This window comes from Pinus tabuliformis, chromosome 8, assembly GCF_031772625.1.
Source record: "Pinus tabuliformis cultivar Carrire ecotype Pingquan chromosome 8, CPIR1, whole genome shotgun sequence".
Taxonomy (NCBI): Eukaryota; Viridiplantae; Streptophyta; class Pinopsida; order Pinales; family Pinaceae; genus Pinus; species Pinus tabuliformis.
Window position 1 is genome coordinate 1,879,320,075 of NC_142294.1, and position 9,508 is coordinate 1,879,329,582.

At 37.6% G+C, this 9,508-nt stretch overlaps 1 pseudogene; it reads right to left on the reverse strand.

Moving 5' to 3' along the window:
• Window positions 1-6,193: 6,193 nt before the first annotated feature.
• Window positions 6,194-8,527, reverse strand: LOC149243891 (cullin-1 pseudogene; annotated as a pseudogene).
• Window positions 8,528-9,508: the final 981 nt, after the last annotated feature.

The window sequence follows — 9,508 nt, forward strand, 5'->3', positions numbered from 1 at the left end:
ACAACATGGACAACTCCAAAGGCTAATTTCTCAATGGGAGAGCTCAAGTCCTATTAAGCATTGACTCAAGTAGTATATTACATGCTCACTGAGAGCATCATCCTCCTGAATTGGAACCATATGGATGGTTGATTCTGTCGTAGCGAGATACGAAAGGAAATCTCTACCATAATCTGGTGGACTCAATAATGGGGCAGAGGTTAATGCTCTTTTCAAAGCATCAAAATATCGTTGCGTGAAGTCATCCCATAAAAATGGAACCCCTTCCTTAAGCAAACACATAAATCCTTTGGTAATCTCGGCGTAATTTGCTATAAATCTCCTCAAGAAATTTTCCTTTCCTTGGAGACTTTGAAGTTGATGAATGGAAGACAAGGGAGGCAACTGAATTATTGCCTCAACCTTGAAAGGATCAACTCGAATCCTTTAGTTCATAGATGAATCCTAACAGCCAACCAGATGTGACCATGAAAGCACACTTATTCAGATTCAACTAGATTTTATAAAAACGACATCTCTCAAAAACTAACCGAAGGTGGTTGGGATGATCAATTCTCTTTCGAGAATGAGCAACTAAGTCATCCAAGTATGCTTCGATAACATGTTTGATGTCGTGGAAAGCATAAGACATGGACCACTGAAAAGTAGCTCCAACATGTTTAAGACCAAAAGGCATCTTCTTGTATGCAAACGTGCCCCACGAACAAATAAAGGTTGTCTTGTGCTGGTCCTCTAGATGGATAGTAATTTGATTGTAACCAGAGAATCTGTCCATGAACGAAAAAATTTCGTTACCTGCACATTCATCAACAATTTGATCAATAAAAGGCGTGGGGTAATTGTCTTTTGGACAAGATTTATTCAAATCCCTAAAGTCGATACACATTCGGATCGTTCCTTGCTTCTTATCTACCAGGACTGGATTGGAAACCCACTCAGTTAGAGGAACGAGGTATGAAACTTGCCTTAAGCAGCTTTTCAACTTCAGCCGTAATAGCCACCACTTTTCAAGGATTGACCGATCGAAGTTTTTGACGAATAGGTTTGGCATTTTCATACTTCTTTATCTCATGCTGGGCTATAGATGGATCAATTCTAGGCATTTCCTGATAAGATCAAGCGAACACATCTCAAAATTCTTTAAAGAGGTCGGTGTAGATTTGGATTTCTTCGGGGGAACAATCAACTCCGATGAATACATTTTCAATCATGTTAGGATTCTTAGATATGTTTACAGGTACAGTTCATGAGATAACCGACATGTTACCTTTTGCGGAAAATTGTGTTGGAGCCAAAGGGTTTGAAACTGCACAAACATCACTAGTAAATAGATTGGAGAACCTAGATTCAACTTCATGCAATGGAGGAAGAAAATATGAACGATGATGTAAATCTTCCCACGGTCTATCCACACCCATGATTGACTCCAAGATTGCTTATTCAGATGGTAAGACTGTATCCAAGCAATCTAGAGCTGAAGTAGAATCGAGGGTCCAAGCTGGCGCCACATCACCATCTAACTCCTCTTGTGAAAAAAGAGTGGGATGGTTGTCTGTAGAGTTAATGATAGATTGATAGCTAAGTTCCATTGTAGACATGGGAATACCATTCCACCAACCTACCCTCCATCTAATGTGGTGGTAGATGAAGGTAAGGTCCAAGGGTCCAAAAAATAATGATTTCGAAAGAACTCTTTCCGTGAAGCTCCCCCAGAGGATGAAATTGCATTAATTCTAGCTGTAGGAGCAGGAAGATCGAATGTACCCATTAATGAAGAGTACATTCCAACTCCTAAATTCTCAATAGGTTGATGCGAATTATCCACCAATGTAACGGTAGAATCCGAAGTTGCATGGGAGTCACCCGAAGAATAATCCAACTGATCAATTTTAACAATTCTCCCCTCATGAGGAAAATAGAGGATGTGGAATAAATATGAAACTATGGAATCCATATCGTAAATCCAATTCTTGCCTAAGAGGAGGTTATAATTCAAATTCGCATCAATGATTTCTACCTCAATATTCACTACCTTCCCCCCAACACATATAGGAAAGGCCAGGATAATCCCATGTGGCCTATGAGAATGTCCATCAAATGTCGTCAAAAGAGTCGGTGAAGGAACAACTGAAGGTGATCCAATGGCCTTCCAACATGACATAGACATCACACATATGGAAGCTCCCTCATCTATAATTGTCTAAAAAATATTGATCTTTCGGTAAGTGGACTTTATCTAGAAAGCCATATGGTGAGGAAGTCTCTTTTTGACATTTAGCATATCAAAAGTGATCACTAAAGAATTCTTTGGATCTACTGCACCAATTGTAAAAAACAAAGCACTTCTTTGAGTAGGGCATCAATGGAGTACCTCCAATGTAGACATAGCACAAGGACTTTGAGCCAGATCTTCTACAATCGAGTAGTTTTGGGCTGCCCTAGCACTAGGTTAATAGTCGAGTGCTTTGCGAAACCTTTCAGTATCTGAGGTACATAGTCAAGAGAGGGTCACTCGATATGAAGTGGGTCTGTGGCTTCAGGGATAGATTTAGCCTTAGATGTTTCTGATTCACCATAATCGTGTGCTCCCATAGCGACGTCAATATGAGAGTTCATCATATAAAAAGTTGAGGAATTTTCCCCTTCTTGGTTGCCCCTTGCAAAGGTACCAACGTTTGAATTTGCATCAGTAAGTAATTCCTGCCCTTGGGGAAAAGGGTTAGTCAGAACAGCTTGGGAACTAGAGGACCCTTGCTACACTAATAAGCACTTAGCATCTTTTATCTTGGGGCAGAGGTGAGTTAGATAATCTCCATTGCAATTCCCCTATCCCTTGCTTTTCTATGTACTATTGGAATGTTTCTTTGTAAAGTTTCTTCTGATCCTCTGATATAAAATGCTCTATATTTCCTCTTCAGCCTTTCTTTTGGCACTAATTCCATCCTTTTACTATGCTAGCTCATTGTCTAGACCTATTGCTTCCATCTAACCTTCCCTGGGTTCTTCCTCCTCCTTCAAGATGTCATATCGATTATCTTTTTATGGTCCTTTGCTTGGTCGCAGTTGGGTAGAAGTATGAAGATTCTTTTCAGATTTCCTCCTCCTTTGTACTTCCTGAAATCCCTCCACTTCTTGTGATTTCCCTAAGTTATTGGCTTTGGATGGCTCCGGGGTCTTGGACTATTTTATCAGGCAGTCCCAGAACAAATGTCCATATTCATGGCATCTACAACATCTGAAGGGGATATGCTCATAGTTAATGGGTTGTTGCGATACCTCCTCGTGGTATTCCAGTTCAATGGATTCTCGTAAGGGTTTTGTTATATTCATATAAACACAAATCCTTGTGTAAGGCATGTACTTTCCCCTTCTCGTGGAGTCTACAACTTTCAAAAAACTTCCTTTGGAGTTGTCAATACCCTCCTGGATATTTGATCCCAGAAGTCCACCGGGAGGCCAAAGAGGCGAACCCATACTGGATCAGCTACGAATTTTTCCAGATCTAGATTATAACACTCCTCCCAGTGTCTCATATGGCCCTTTGGTTGCCATTTATGCTGAATCCACTTAACCAAGTCTCATTCAGTTAGCGAGACTCCTATAAATTTGCAGATCATTATGTGGTCCTTCATATATTTCATATCATTTTTGAGTTTATTATTGTGTATGACAAAGTGAGGCTTCTTTGTTTCCCTTAGGAGGCACTAGTTGGGCATGCAAGTCTACCATTGGGCTCCAAGGACAAGGGGTCCTTTCCCATGAATGTTTTGTGTGCCTACGGTGTGTGCGCCTTGTGAACTTGTTTCACCGCTCACAATATTTCAGTAGGAGGGGATCTCTCCCCACCCCTTTGCAGTGATGTTCATTCCATCCATCAGCGCAAAACTATGGAGCAGGTCCAGGGAAGAGTTGTCAACGTCGTATACAGCAGAGGTGTTAGGTTTCTCAAAACCATAGAAAAAACCTGAAAACCCTAGCACTGCTTCTTTCATTGGCTGAAGAACATCTTGTAATCAAATGCAACATTTCAAGAACCCCTACTCTCAAATATTGATTTCATGCTGTCCCAATTTTTCATTATGCAAATTAATTTATTTTTTCCTTTATGTCCAATCCATCATTGTAAAAGCAAAGAACCAAGCATGGAAATACAAATATTCATATTCATGTTAATGTTATTATTAAATTCAATAATAGTATGAATATAATATATTATATTATATTCATGTTAATATTATTATTAAATTTAATATTAGTATGAATACATTTAATATTAATACTATTAAAATTTAATAAATTTTGATTAACACAATATTAAATTTGTTATATTATAATATATATTTATATATCACGATATATATTAACTCTAGATATATGTGGGAGGGAAGAACAAAGACATAGATTGATTGAGGTGGAGGGATAGAGGGAGTGAGAGAAAGGGAGAGAGGACTTGAGAGAGGAGAGGGGGGAGGGATAGGCAGAAGGAGTTAGAAGGAAATAGAGGGAGGGATAGGGAGGAGTTTGAAGGAAAGAGAGGGTGGGAAGAATAAATGCATAAAGAGAGAAAATTGGAGAGAGAGAGGGAGGGAGAGTGAAAAGGGAAAAGAGAGAGAGATAAGATGAGGGATAGAGATAGAGGGAGGTGAGAGAAAAATGAAGAGAGATGAAGGAGGAGAGTGAGGATGTGAGAGAGAGGAGAGAGGAAGGGTGAATGAGAGGGACATGAGAATAAAGACATATAGACAAAGAAATGTGGAGAGAGAGAGAGAGAGAGAGAGAGAGAGAGAGAGAGAGGGGGGGGAAGTGCTAAGGGAGATGGAGAGGGATAGAGGAGAGTAGGAGGAAGACAAATAGAAGGGGGGAGAGAGGGAGAAAATGGAGAGAGAGAGAGAGAGAGGAAGATGGAAGGAGAGATAGATAGATATCGAGAAAGAGTGTGTATGTTTTGGGGGTGACATATAGGGATTAAAGAGAGGTGGAGGGAGATAGAGATATAGATGGGAGAAAGAGAGAGAGAGCATGCATGTTTGAGGGGGTGAGATACAAAGAAAAAGAAGGAGAGATGGAGGGAAATATAGAATATTTCTTGTAGTATTTGACAAGATTGTCTCCCTTCTTAATCACGAACTAATTACTAATATATAATTACATAAACATCCCCTCCTCTATCTCTCCTTCTTTGTCTCTCTATCTCACCCCCCCTGAGCTTTTTGTCTCCTTCTCTCTCTCCCTATCCCTCCCCCCTCCATCTTTGTGTATCCTCTCTCTCTCTCTTACCCTTCTTTGTCTCTCTATCTTCACTATTAAAATTAATTAATTGTCAAAAGTTGTGATACCTAAAATTAAATGAAATAGATGTGTAGTATCAATCCTCCTACAAACTATTGACAAGATTGTCTTCCTTCTTAATCACCAATTAATTACTAATAAACAACTACATACACATAGAAATATAGCTAACAACTGGAACATTCACAAACATTAGAATCCAAACACACACATACAAATCGTTCAAGGCAAGAACAAAGACATTGTTGTTTTAAGCTCAAACCAACCAAGATCCATTTAATTCCAGATCTATCATGCACTAAAAGGGATCAAATCCCTAGAGGTGCAAGCCTTCCTTTTGGAGTGTACAATTTGAGGAAAGGTTTGCACCTCTAGGAATTTGATCCCTCATTGGGCATGATATATCTAGATTGGTTTTAATTCAATTGTATTTTGGAAAATTTAAAATTAAATGAAATTATCACTCACTCAATTTTGTTAAAAAAAATAGTGAATTTAACTATTAAATAAAAAAATAAAAATTTTAACCATGAAGAAATTATTTAAAAAATAAAAATATTATTTAAAAAACTTACTATGCTACACTCTTAAATAGCTTAGTTTTGTTTATAGATATTTTGGGCAAGATCATGCAAAGATTTGAAGCAAGTTATGTTATCAGAAATCAGATAAAGTGTTCGGTTGTAAAACATACATAAAATAATCATGTACAAATGATCTGATAACAAACCATCTACATTATGGTGTGTTAAGATTAGCTTGCGAGATACTCAAAAAGAAAACATACATATATCATCAAAAAATGGAAGAAGGAAATGACATTTGAGGACAACAACAAAATTGGAAGTGAGTAATAATTAAAATGAAAAAATAAATATTGTTTTCAACGAATGAAGTACATGTTCTAGGCCACATATGTTAATACAGTGGAATCCTCTTTGTCCCATTCCAAAATTTCCCTGGTTATCAATTCGTTAATTCTCTTCTTTATGCATTTAATTTCTGGCTTGAATATCTTCTGAAGTTGCTCAACACATTCACTGATTAGTTGTTGCTGAGATAAGACTTTTCTGGCTTTCATGATGCGCGCAATGACACAGTCTATAACGTAGCCCCTTTCCTGCTTGACAACTTCAGTAACTTTCTTTTCCTGCACATCCACTAGTTGTGGAAGTGGAATCTTAATCTTTGTCAATTTGTGTGTAAATTTGGGATTGAATTCAAAATGGTCCCCTGATGATATGGATTTGTTCACTGGATTCTTCAGCAGAATATTATACTTTCCGCATGCAAGGGAATGTAACAGTGCGGCAACCTCTTCCTCTTCTAAATTTAATTGAGATTGGATTTCTTGAAAACTCAATTGTCCAGCATCATTGAATAACAATAACACAACTGCCTGACATGTTGAAGCCGTTATTTCTATTGTCTTAATATCAAATCTGGAAATGATGTCGCATGTCCCCAAAGAATATATCCATGTAAGTTGACGGCCCTTATGGATTTCTTGATAAAATTCGTTGAACACCTCAACGCATCTGAACATTTCTGAAGGTATATTAAGTTTAGAACACTTGTATTTTGGCCAGACTGCGGTATTCAACACTTTAACACCCAAAGATATTGTAAGCTTGGTATTTGAATTTGCCGTAAAACTAGGTTGAATTTCCTTTGAAGCAGCGAAATCATTTAGCATGCCCTGCATCTTTGATGTCAACAGAGTACCACACTCCTTCTTCAACTCGGACAGTATGTTCTGTTCATGATCAATATCCATTCTCCTGTCGAACAATAATCTCTTGGCTAATTTCTTGTTGCAAGATTCTGCAAATAAATCTTTATCCGTAACGTAATAAACAAGTTCTCCGATTTTTGGGAAAATGCTCTCAATATGATCGTCCATCAGTTTAGGTTTCCTGAGTACACTATCACAAAATTCTGCCAACAACTCTGCACTCGTGCTTCCTCCCACTCTTTTATCAAACATTACAGAAAATGCTTCCCTGAAAGCCAGAAGAATAAGCTTATGCTTTTGAAATTCATGCTCTACATAACTCTTATACTTGCCATGGATTTCAATAAGCTTGGGCACATATTCATGCTTATCATTCCCAGCATCCTCTACCCATTTAATCAATGCTATTGCTTCGGTAGTTACATGTTCTTTTAAAATACATGCCACTGGTTCCAAACCCTTGCGTATCTTACCAAACAACCTATACATCCTGGAAAGGTCGTCTTTCTTGTCATCCCTAAACAACACGCGGCAACAAGAATCCTGTTTTTCCAAAAGTTGAGTTTCATAGCGGGAGAGGAGTTCATATTCTACTATCTCCATTAAGTTGTGCTCGCTGCTGGAGTGCAAATAAGGGGCAACTTTGTGCTTCTCATGTTTCAGACACTCTTCAACTTTTAGCATATATTGGGGCAAGGATTCCTGTACAATCCATAAAGCCGCCTTTCGAGCATAGTAAGTTGCAGTATCTTCAAAAATGGGCTTTTCAAAATGATTCTTGTACGAGTCCATACCATTACCATTACCAATTTCCAAGAAAACGTTCACAATGTTTTTCACGAAAGCCATGCCAATCTTCTCTCCCTCGCGCTCTCGATTTATCAAATCCAACACGCCATTCTTCACATCCACCCGTACGTGATCATACACAAGCTCACGGAAGCAGAGCAGCGCAACTGCTCTGAGACTGGGCAGCACAACACCGGTCTTTCTGCGCACGAAGTAGCGATCCAAATGAGAGAACATGTGTGACATGCATTGGACCATGATCTTGTAATTTTCCCAACGTTTTGCAAATTCCCTACAAATGAACTCACCATCACCACCCCCTTGTTTACTCAATGCCGGTAAAACCACCAAAGATATGTATAGTTCAAACGACTTCCTGTACATTTCGTACAGTTGCTGATGGTGGCCTTGAAAACACAGTTGGCAAATAGTCAAATAAACCTCCATAAACTCCTCATAGGAGAAAAATAATTCATCCTTCTTAAAGTTGCCTTCTACTCTTTTTCTCAAGTTTCCCAAACCTCTTGAGATCAAAGCCTGTCCTTCCTCCCACTCTATCTTCCCTTCCTCCCACTCTATCTTCTGCGCCTGCACCTGCGCAGGCGCCGGCAACTTCAATATAATCTCTTCATTCTTCTGCGTGACCTTCTCTCCTTTATTCGATTTATTCTTCTTCGACTTCGACTTCGACTTCGACTTCGACTTGCCCGCCATGAAAGATTTCCACTCTGTGCCTCCACACAATAACAATATTATTTCACGAGTTGGAAGTTGCGACAAAGCGACTACAAGATCTCTCGCATCACCACTTTATTATCAATGTATGTTTAACCGGTGATCACAAACTCTAAAATTGCATGCTGAATTGAATTGAATTTATAGGACACGGGGTCAATATAATACCTTTTGGCCGACGGTTATGCAAATTGGTTTCCCTTGTTTTGTTTTGTTTGGTCATACTATTCAATCAATTATTTGAAAAAAAAAATAGAATACACTATTTAAATAGAATTTAATTTATTTTTCTTTTATATTTAATATTTTTTATTTTATATTAATGATTCATATTTATCTTTAAAGTAATTCTATCGTTTAAAAATAAAATCATATAAATAACTCTCATATGAAGTAAATGACTTATGAGTTTTTATGTGGTATTGATAAGTCATAGTATTAACTTATGACATTGAAACAATTTATTTTTACACTTTAAGAACTTTCATGGTAAAGTAAGAGTAAATCTCCTTAATTAAAAATATTAATCCATGTTTTTGTTCAATTTATATATGTTTAGTTTATATATGAATTCCTTTTCTAATAATAATAATAAAGAAATTACAATTTAGTTAGTTTTCATAGTTTTATAAGTTTTGAACCTTACATGTATCATGAAGTGTGTTTTTTGATGCTTATTATAGATACCAACCATTTGGTTCTAAATTTAATTTGGTTTTTGTTCATCACCTCTTGCTTCATCATGTTGCTTGTTCAAAAGGTTTTTCAAAACATCACAACCATGTAAACAAGAGATAACCAAAAGTGCCTTCAAAATATTTTATTGGTTAGAGTGTAAAGAAATGTCAATAAGTATGAGCTTTATTGTTTGGTAGAATAGTGCTTAGTTGTTCCATGTGAAATTTGATGGATTAATCCCATGGTATTTGCCTTCGCACCCTACAGGCAGTGTTGTGGGCA